Below are 10,899 nucleotides of genomic sequence, written 5' to 3'. Positions count from 1 at the left end.
GGAATACGAACTGCGAAAACAAAACTCTGGGATAATGTTGTTCATAAGATATCGGTAATAAACATTGGAACAATAAACTGACTGGCATAAAACTTTTAATACAAATTAAAGCGTGATTGGATAATAAGCACTAGACATACTCATGGTAGAGGCTGAGGCAGAGGCTGTGGAGTTGCTCGGGCTAAGTCTTCGTCTTTTGGACACCAGCCTAATGAGGAAGTTAGAGTGGCACCAGCTTCACCTATGGCTGAGACAGGGTCTCAAAATCGAGCAGCTAGGGACGACGCACTGTCCCAAGCAATATTGAGGATTCTAGAAAGGGTCACTGGGCGTAGTACTTATACGTGGGCCGTGGGTCAGTTACGGAACGACTCAGGTCTAATGGGGTTGAGATTTTCAAGGGTATTGCTGGAGTGACCCCTAATGTGGCTAAATATCGAATTGAGGCCACAGAGAGGATCATAGATGACCCTGACTGCACCCTCGAGTAAAAATTAAAAGGTGTAGTATCACTATTGAGAGATGAGGCCTACCAATGGTGGCTTATTGTCAAAGAGGGCACTCAAGTCGATCGATTAACCTGCGAGTTTTTCAAGACTACTTTCCAAGCTAAGTATATGGGTGCCAGTTATGTGGATGCCCGTAGAAGGGAATTTCTAAACTTAACTCAGGGAGAGAGAACAATGGCTAAATATGAGGCTGAATTTTTACGACTGAGCTACTATGTACGTGGAATGGTGGCAACAGAGTACGAACGGTGTGTTCGATTTGAAGATAGCCTCAGAGATGGTTTAAGAGTTCCGATAGCTCCTTAGAGGGAGCGGGATTTCCTAACACTGATTAACAAGGCAAAAATCGCCAAGGATATGACGCGCGCAGAGCGCCAGAACAGAGAGAAAGGTAGAGGTAAGAGGGATGCTAAGGCCTCAAATTCTTTCCAGAGGTTTAAGAAAAAGGCCAGAGCTGATGGTCCAATCACAGTTAGGACCCCTGCTGATTCTGCTACTGGACCGCAGTTTTGTGCTGATTGTTGGAAATGCCATCAGGGCGAATGTTGGAAATAGATGGGTGTATGTCTGGGATGCGGATCATTGGAGCATCGTGTCAAGGATTGTTCATGGAGGCTCGAGCAGGTGCAAGTTGCTGGTTTTGGTAATGTTTAGTGGGGTGGTCAGCAGCCACCGAAAGGTCAAGGTCAGGCCAAGGGTAGAAATGGTATGGGCCGTAGTCGTGGAGCACCGGGCAGAGGTGCTGGTCACACTAAGGCGAAGCAACCAACACTGGTCTATGCTGCACGTCACTGAGAGGACAGAGATACTCTAGATGTCATAACGGGTATGTTCTTTATCTATCATGTACCTCATACTGCATTGATTAATGTTGGGTTTACACATTCATATATAGCATGTTCTGTGTCTAGGATGTTGAGCATTATGGCTGAAAACACTATGAGTGAGATTACTGTACTAAGTGTGTTGGGGCAGTCTGTTCGGATAAATAAGGTGTTTAGAGATGTTCCCTTAGAAATACAATGAGTTTTCTTCCTGACTGATCTAATGGAGCTACGTTTCAGAGAATTCAATTTAATACTGGGTATGGATTGGTTAGTTAAACATCGGGTAAGCTTGGATTGTGCCACTAAATGAGTGGTTCTGAGAACTGAGACAGATGAGGAGGTAGTGGTAATTGGGGAACGACGAAACTATTTGAGTAATGTAATTTCTGCGCTAAGGGATGAGAAATTGGTTTGTAAAGGTTGTGAGGCGTTCTTGGCCTACATCAGTGTTTCAGATATTGGGGACTCTTCAGTAAAGGATATCAGGACAATTAGAGATTTTTCGGATGTCTTTTCGGAAGAGTTGTCAGGGTTACCTCCAGAGCGTAAAGTGGAGTTTGGGATTGAGCTCATTCCTGGTACATCTCTGGTGTCCATCTCCCCTTATAGAATGGCACCGAAGGAGCTTGTGGAGCTTAAGGCACAGATTCTGTAACAGTCTGGTTTAGACCCTAGTCAGAATAATGGTTTCGAGACCACATATCCAAGTCAAAAAAATATTTAAATATTATTTTTCATGTTTATGATATGTGAATGAGCATGTGTGAAAGTCTTGTATGGAAATTTGAATGCTTATGTGCTTAATTTTGAAAAGGGACCTAATCGCGTATAATGTAAAAGTAGCCTTCTGCTTGTTAAAGTACCTATTTGATTTGGCTTTCTAAAGCAAGGGTACTCATGTTGCAATTGGACCACTAACATGGTTAATGGACATTTAAGGACAACCATTATAAGTTTTTATTATTATTTCATTAAGGGTAAAATTGGAATTTGGTTATTTAAGTTAATAATAAGTAAATAAAACATAAAATTTGGCCATTATGTGTTCATCGACAACCAAAAATACAAAGTAAAAGAAAAGAAAAGAGATAGCTAGGGTTCGGCCATACTAAAGCTCAATTGAAGGTTCGTTTTTGTTCCGTTTTCGATAATTTCTATGTTTTTGTGATCGTTGCTTTGTGTTTTACTAAGCCCATGCTTCAATTTCTGATTTTGATGATGAATTTGAAATTTTCCATGGATAAATTCATGAGCTTTATGTTGTTACATTTTATTGATATCAGAGCTATAGTTTAGTCGATTCTAGGACTACCATAGCGTTTGTGAGTTTAGCTATACATGCCATATTTATGAACTGCGATAGTGTGATGAATCTTGACATTGAAATGTGCTTTTATATAGAAAATGGATCCCTATCAAGCCGTAGCGGACGACGCCGAAAGCAATGAGCCTGCTCCAGTGCAAGGGACAGCACTATCTAATTCTAGACTGGCTACAGGTAGCCGTGATGGTGAGGCTAGACAAGCCTTCTATCAGATGACGAATGATTGGTTTAGCCAATATATTTGAACCAATTCAGCTGTTCAACAACCTCCACCCCGGTCAATTCTCTGCAAGCTCTTGCTATACCATCAGTGAATCCGGTTCAGTTAAGTAAGCCTACGGTAGATAAGATTAGAAAGTATGGGGCCGAAGAGTAACGAGCTACAACAAATGATGATGTTGAAAAGGCCGAGTTCTGGTTAGAGAACACAATAAGAGTGTTTGATGAATTGTCTTTGAATCCCGAGGAATGTATAAAATGTGCCATTTCACTTCTGAGAGATATGGCATACCATTGGTGGAAAAATTTGATATCGGTAGTTTCGAGTGAGCGAGTCACCTGGGATTTCTTCTAAGCCGAATTTCGAAAGAAATACATCAGTCAAAGATTCATCGACCGAAAATGTAAAGAGTTTCTCGAGCTTAAACAAGGCCGTATGTCTGTCATAGAATACGAGTGGGAATTGTAAGACTGAGTTAGTATGCTCGTGAATGTGTATCTACGGAAGCAATAATGTGCAAAAAATTTGAAGATGGTTTGAACGAGGATATTCGTTTGTTAGTCAGGATTCTCAAGATTAAAGAATTTGTTGTGCTTGTTGAACGAGCATGTAAAGCTAAAAATCTTCAGAAAGTGAAAAGAAAAGTTGATTATAAAGCTAGAAAAGTGCAAAAGAGATCATCAGGCAAGTCATTTCAATCTGCATCAAAGAAATTTCGAGATGATAATAGCCGTTCAAAGGCTAATATGGGACATTCAAATAGAGATCGTACAAGATTGCATCCGAGCTTCAAAACTCCAGCTACATCTGTTGCTAGTGTTGGAAATGCTAAATTCGATCGCCTTGAGTGCAAGCATTCTGGTAAAAGATATCTCGGTAATTTTAGACTGTATGATCGAGCTTGTTTCAGATGTGGATAGTTAGAAAATTTTATCCGTGATTGCCCCGAATCTGTCGAGCAAGAAATTGTACAAAATTTGAGGCCAAGTGGCAAAGCATCTCATGGTAGACCTTCCAAAAATACGGGAAATATAATTGGCAATCAGAGAGGGACAAAAGACACAGCTATTAGATCCAAGGCTCATGCACTTGCCAGAGCCTATGCTATCCGAGCTCATGAGGAAGCTTTATCGCCAGACGTGATTACGGGTATAGTTACTCTTTATGATACCTCTGTAATTGCTTTGATAGAACCTGGATCAACACATTCGTATATACGCATGAACTTAGTGAACAGTAAGACTTTGCCTGTAAAGTCTACTGAATTTGTAATTAGAGTATCGAACCCTCTAGGCAGATGTGTTTTGGTTGATAAAGTCTGCAAGAATTGTCCGTTAATGTTTCGAGACAATTATTTTCCGCCTGATCTGATGTTGTTTCCCTTTGATGAATTTGATATAATTCTGGGTATAGATTAGTTAACTTTGCACGATGCTGCTATGAACTGCAAACAGAAAATTTTCAATTCATCTCACTCACAAATGCTTTTTGTTTTTCAAGAACTTTTTCTACTCGTATTACTTTTTTTGTGATTTTTTTGTTGCTTTGCACTTTCAGGCTAACCTAGAGTTCCCATGTCACACCAATCTTTCCTATTTCACTTTGTTTTTATAAAACTCATCGTGATGTATCTACTTAATCCTCATTACATATGTCCAGACGTCTATAGTCGTGCAGTGCAAGACCAAAGAAAAAGGGAAAATTCAAAATTAATGTTTTTAGATGTTTTGTAATTAGGTTCACTAAGAAGTGTTAACAGGCTAAAAATTGCTACTAAGATGAATGGGTTATAAGACAACTTTTTGGCTCTGAATGTGTTCCAAATAATGCCTTAGCTCATCCCTTAATATATTAATATGCACAAACTTAACCAACCAAACATACTCAAATTCAACCATTTATCATTCATACTAGCATGCTAATTTCCTTGTATTTTCTATATCATTTGGTGCTGTTGATTTCTTAATGCCTATTTACAGTGTATAATATGGAACTTATTAGTCTATTAATAAAAAAAATTAAAATCACCATTTCATCATACCAAATTTAATAAAAAATTGGGGACCTAGATTTTTTTTGCCTAGCAAATTCTTGAAAAATTGGCCTCGACTCTTGCATCCACTGTATCATCCAATCTAGCATTAGATGACTACTGTCACCAATTTCTTGTTGAGCTCGTGTCCCAATCTCTAGGATTGGGCTGGTGTAGCTATCGCTTCTTATTGTCGTTTGTTCCAATCTTTTATTTGTTTGGCTTGTAGCTTTATGTACTGTTGATAATACTTCAAGAAGATTTCAGCGACTGCTTGGTGGATGTCATAGGTACACCTGCCTTTTTACATAAGGCCGCCACTAAGTGGGGAAAGAAAACTCCCACTTTCTTGCCACTAATACATCTTTTAATGTTTTGGTGGATCCATCTTTCAATAGATACCTACTTTTTTTTTTGCGATATAGCATAGATTAAAGCAAATCGAAAGGTATTAACATTAGAAATGTTTAAAGTAAGGATGATTCTTGTGCATACAAATTGGATCCACATTTTAGCCTCTGGAAATATAATAGCTTGATAAAAAGATATTGGGATATTGGTACCTAGATGATATTTCCATTCACCCCTTCCTTCAGTTAAAAAGTTTATAATGTTATCCATATCTATGTCTCAAAAATATTCTAAATCGGTTTCATCAATAAATTTTTTTCATAGTATGAAATATTATAGAAGCCACGAATAATTGTAAAGGTTACTCGCACCTCCTTCCCTTGCACAGGTACCATCTTCCGCATATGGCCTTCAATGTTTCTAGACTCTTGGTCTCGTAAAGATGCATAAAACTCTTGAACAATAGGGACACAACTCTATTTTTGGGAATCGTCCACAAATGTTCCCACCTATGGTATCTAACTAAAGGCCATATTCTCTTACAAAGAATCATGGATGGATCAAATTCCCTCTCTTGTATAAAGATTTTTCCTTGACATTAACAAAACATTTTTCAATATTTGGGTTTGGAAAATTAGAGGGGTTTGGAACCGTCGATGATTCCAGTTCATTAGTTCGCCTAACTTTTCAAGCAGATATGTTTAGTTCTAGTAACTAATGAAATTTCAAGCAAGTGAGTTCAATGGAACAATAAAAGTTGAGTTAGGAACCCTTAACCTCGTGTCAATCGTTGGATTCCTTGTCTCAATTGTTTCTTCTTCGTTCCCTGCAATGTTTCTGTCTTTTCCAGAACCAAATAAGACTAAAAGAAGAATTTTTTTCCAAGAAAATTTAAAAGAAAAAATGAATAATGAATTTAGTGTTTAAGGAGTTTGGGGGTTTTTGGGAAATTAGGTGATTAAGAGATGTTAAACTAAAGGTAAAATATGGTTTTATGTTATAAAATAGGTGTTTTCATGGTTACAAATTGGGTAAAGTGTGGTTTCAGCTGTCGGATTGTGCAAATGGGTCAGGTCAACCTTGCAGAAAATTACAGTGATGTCGTGATACTGGGGTTTCGTGTCGCGACATCCCTAGCAGTTTCCTGTTGTTGCGACATAGGGGTTAGATGTTGTGACACACTCTATGCTTTTGGATTTTTGAGCATACTGGCTTTGATGTCATGACACTGGATGTTTGTGTCGTGAGATTGAAAGAATTTTCTTAATTCTTTTGAATCCTATGTTGTGACATTGGTTTTGTTTTTACTCAAAATTCCAATTCCTAGATTACTGCGGTTTCTATAAAATGAAACATTAATAAAAATTAAAATCTATACAAAAAAGTTAGTTAAATATACAATAATTTACAAAAGTTTAGCATTAATTGAAAAAATTTAAGTTTTATTGTCGGATCTGACAGTATCGTCAATTCACCGATGGATGATTCTGCAGTTCTATCAATATTAGTCCATCGTCTATCGTGCTATTCCATCTTTGCCAGCTTATCACTTTCCTTAAATCTATTTTTTTGACCTACATGCATTAGAGGATGTATGTCCCTTGACTTAAGAGTGTTAGAAACAAATAAACCTTTTCATTGCTCCCTTAACTTCCTCCTAGCTTCCTCTTCATTCGTTTGATTGCCACATTTAAAAATTTCAGTCTCACTATTGATTTTCATGGTTAATTCATTTTTTTTTCTAGATCAATGGTGGACCTAGAAGTGGCTAGAGAAGGTTTACCTAATAATATCGATATCTCTCGATCTTTTTCAAAATCCAGAACCACAAAATCTATAGGGATAATGAAATTACGCACTTTGACTAACACGTCTTCCAATACACCCTTCTAATGTATTGAAGACCTGTCAGCCAACTGTAGTGTTATCTGTGTATTCTTTAGGTCCCTTAACCTGAGTTTTTTAAAAATTAGTTAAAGGCCTTAAATTAATACTAGCTCTTAACTCACATAGAACTCTATTAAAATGAATGCTCCCTATCTCTATAGGAAAGTAAAACTTCTTGGGTCTTTTAATTTTTAAGGAACCTATCTTGAAATAATAGAAATACGTGAAGTGCTTATATGAACTTATTCACCTTCCTTAATTTTCTTACGCCTAGATATAATTTCGTTTAAAAACTTGGCGTAAGGAACTTTCTCAATTAACTCGATTAAAGGCAAGTTAACATTGAATGTTTTGAACAAGTTTAGGAAACTTACAAACTCATCTTCATATTGCTTTTGTTTTTCTTCTAGTCTTGAAGGGAATGGAATTTTTACAATGGCAGCATCTTTAGTTATTTCATTTTCTGGCTTAGCTACCGGTGCGATTACCTCTTCTGACTTTGGTTCATCTTCAGCCTCTAGGGATTTCTCTTGAGGATCATTAATATTCTTTGTATTTATCTCTAGAGTAGGGCTTTCTGGGCTACTCAATACCATGCCCGATCAGAGCACTATTACTTTCACGTACTCCTTACTTTCTCTCCGTGGATTATTTTTTATATTACTAGGAATACTTGTGCCAATTTGTCTTTTGATGCCACTCATCATACTCATCAATTGGCTCATTAGATCTTTAAGTTTAGTCAATGTTCTAGTTGATTTGGTGCACTCAAACTACACCTGCTTTAAATCCATTCTCATTTACTGCATTTCTCCTTTGATCTTATGCAAACGCTGACCACATATAGTATTGTCACTTGGGTTGACCTTGTCCTGGGGTTTCTGCAAATAAGATGGTTATAGTTAGTATTTTTAGCTTGATTCAAACTATTACCTCCTTCTTGATTTCCTCTCCATCTCAGATTCAGGTGATCTCTTCAGTTGGGATTGTAGGTATTTGAGTAAGAGTTCCCACCCTTATTTCGGATATAATTCACATCATCAACACGATTATTGATGTAGTGGAAGAGAGGTTAGTTTCCTCCACCCATAGATATTGCATTATTTACAGATTTGATAAGATTAAGCCAATCCACTAACTATTGATACTTGTCAACTTCTTGAATAACTTTTACTGTAGCGGCTTTCTGGCCATATGTAAATCATTCAATTACCCACTGGCTGGATTTTAATGCCATGTTCTCAATGATTTCATACATGTCATCTTATGTCCAATTCATAAGAGCTTCCCCTACTGCTCCGTCCAATCCAGATCTTGCATTTGTGTCCAGCTCATTATAAAACACCTACAATTGCATCCACTCAGGGAATTTGAGGTGCAGGCATTTCTGAATCAACATTTTAAAATGTCCCCAAGCTTTATGAAAGCTTTCTCCCTCTATCTGTAGAAAGACAACTAGTTCTCTTCTGACATGAACTGCTTTATTAGTAGGGAAGAACTTTTGTAAGAACTTTCTAGTGAGTTCGTCATATGTCGTGATAGACCCTGGTGCCTACAAATCTAACCAAGAAAAGGCATTATTAATCAAAGAAAAGGGAAACAACCAAAGACGAATAGCATCATCAATGACCCCGTTATACTTAAAAGTATCACAAATTTGGAAAATTCATTTTAAATGTTAATTTGGATCATTTTTCATTGTGCCCCTAAATTACAGATTATTCTGGATAATCTGAATCATTGCCAGCTTAATCTAAAAATTGTTAGCTGTAATTGCCGGCCTCACTATGCTCTCCTGAACCATGTTCAAACTTGGTAATGAATAATGTTTTAAGGTTCTCTCTTTACGAGCCATGTGTAAGTTTGAGGCTAACTATGGCATTGGTGGGTCTCCTAAAGCGTTATCGTTAGCATCGTTGAATAGCGAATTCTTGCATGGTACGTTGCTTGCAGCTACTAGTGGTGGGTCCTTCATCTACTGCTATTATTGCTGTTGACAATTTCTCTGAATTATTCTTTTTGGATCTGTGACTGTAACTATAGGTGTCCCCCTACTACGAGTCATACAATAAACCCAGAAATAGAAGATTAGTAACAATAAAAATTTAAAATCATATCTATAACCTAAAAGAAAATTTCCTAATTATTCTTACTAAATACAAAAATTAAAATTAAACTAGTGACATTGCCTCCCTAGCAACGGCGCCAACAACTTGACCACCTCCGGACGTACTATTGTTTAGAGTATGAATAATAAAGTAAGTGATGTGGACATATGAGGCAATATCCACGAGTATACGAGTCTAGTAGTAATATAGTTACAACAAAGTAGGTGAGTACTTTAAGGATTACACCCAAAGGGGGTGAGTGCTAGATCAATTTAGTTATAGTACATAAGTAAAATATAGGTTAACATTTAATGTTTTAAACAGGTGTAAGAAACTTACAAATTCATCCTTACCCTCTTTTCATTTTTCTATAGTCTTGAAGGGAATAGGATTTTTGTGACTTCAGCATCTTTAGGTGTTTCTTTTTCTGGTTCAATTGTTGGTGTTTTTACCTCTTCTAGCCTTGGTTTTTCTTTAGCTTTTGGAAATTCCTCTTGAGGATCATTAGTATTCTCCATAACTACCTCTGCAGTAGGGTTTTCTAGGCTACTCAGTACTTTGCCCAATTGAAGTGCTATCTCCTTCACATGATCCTTACCTTCCCTCCACGGATTGTTTTTTGTATTACTAGGAATACTTGTGCCAATTTGTCTTTTGATGTCACCCATCATGCTCATGAATTGGCTTATTTGATCCTTGAGCTTAGTCAATGTTCTTGTAGAGTTGGTGCGCTTAGATTGTATTTGCTGAACCTCTATTCTCATTGACTACATCTTTACCTCAATTCTATCCAGACGCTGACCACATGTAGTATGGTCACTTGGGTTGGCACTATCCTGGGGTTTCTACAAATAAAGAGGTTGACAGTTAGTATTTTTAACTTGATTTGAACTATTACCTGCTCTTTGATTCCCGGCATCTCAAATTCAGGTGATCTCTCTAGCTAGGATCATAAGTATTTGAATAAGGTTTTCCACCCCTATTCCCAACGCAATTCACATCCTTAGTAGGATTGTTGATATAATAGAAGAGTGGTTTGCCTCCTCCCTGGATAGACGGTGTAGAAGCAAATTCTATAGGTTTAGTTTATCCATTATTTGTTGATACTTATCATCATCTTCAATGTCATTGACCATAGCGGGTTTCTGGCCATATGTGAAGCATTCAATCGAGTATTGATAGGAGTTTAGTGCCATATTTTCAATAATTTCATACACATCCTCGTATGTCGTATTCATAAGGGCTTTTGCTACTGCTCCGTCTAATCTAGATTGTGTATTTGCATCCAACCCGTGATAAGATACTTGTAATCACATCCAGTCAGGAAATCCATGGTGCAGACATTTTTATATCAACATTTTGAAGTGTTCCCATGCCTCATAGAAAATTTCTCCCTCTTTTTGTCTGAAGACAACAATTCTCTTCTTAGTTGAACTGCTTTGCTAATTGAGAAAAACTTTTGTAAGGACTTTCTAGTGAGTTCATTTCATGTTGTGATAGACCCTGGTGCTTGTGAATCTAACAAATAAAAGGCATTATCAATCAAAGAGAAGGGGAATAACTGAAGACAGATAGTGTCATGTGAAAGTATGTAGTGTGGTTACGTTTATTGCTAATTTGAAAAGCATGTTTTTCTCACTC

At 37.2% G+C, this 10,899-nt stretch overlaps 1 non-coding gene across 1 annotated transcript; it reads left to right on the top strand.

Moving 5' to 3' along the window:
- Window positions 1-10,584: 10,584 nt before the first annotated feature.
- On the top strand, window positions 10,585-10,689 carry LOC121208348 (small nucleolar RNA R71). Its single transcript, XR_005903327.1, has one exon. It is a non-coding gene; the product is annotated as a small nucleolar RNA R71 (small nucleolar RNA).
- The last annotated feature ends 210 nt before the right edge of the window (window positions 10,690-10,899 follow it).

The sequence above is a fragment of the Gossypium hirsutum genome, chromosome A01, assembly GCF_007990345.1.
Source record: "Gossypium hirsutum isolate 1008001.06 chromosome A01, Gossypium_hirsutum_v2.1, whole genome shotgun sequence".
In the NCBI taxonomy this organism is placed as follows: Eukaryota; Viridiplantae; Streptophyta; class Magnoliopsida; order Malvales; family Malvaceae; genus Gossypium; species Gossypium hirsutum.
This window is presented reverse-complemented; position numbering and strand designations above follow the sequence as displayed.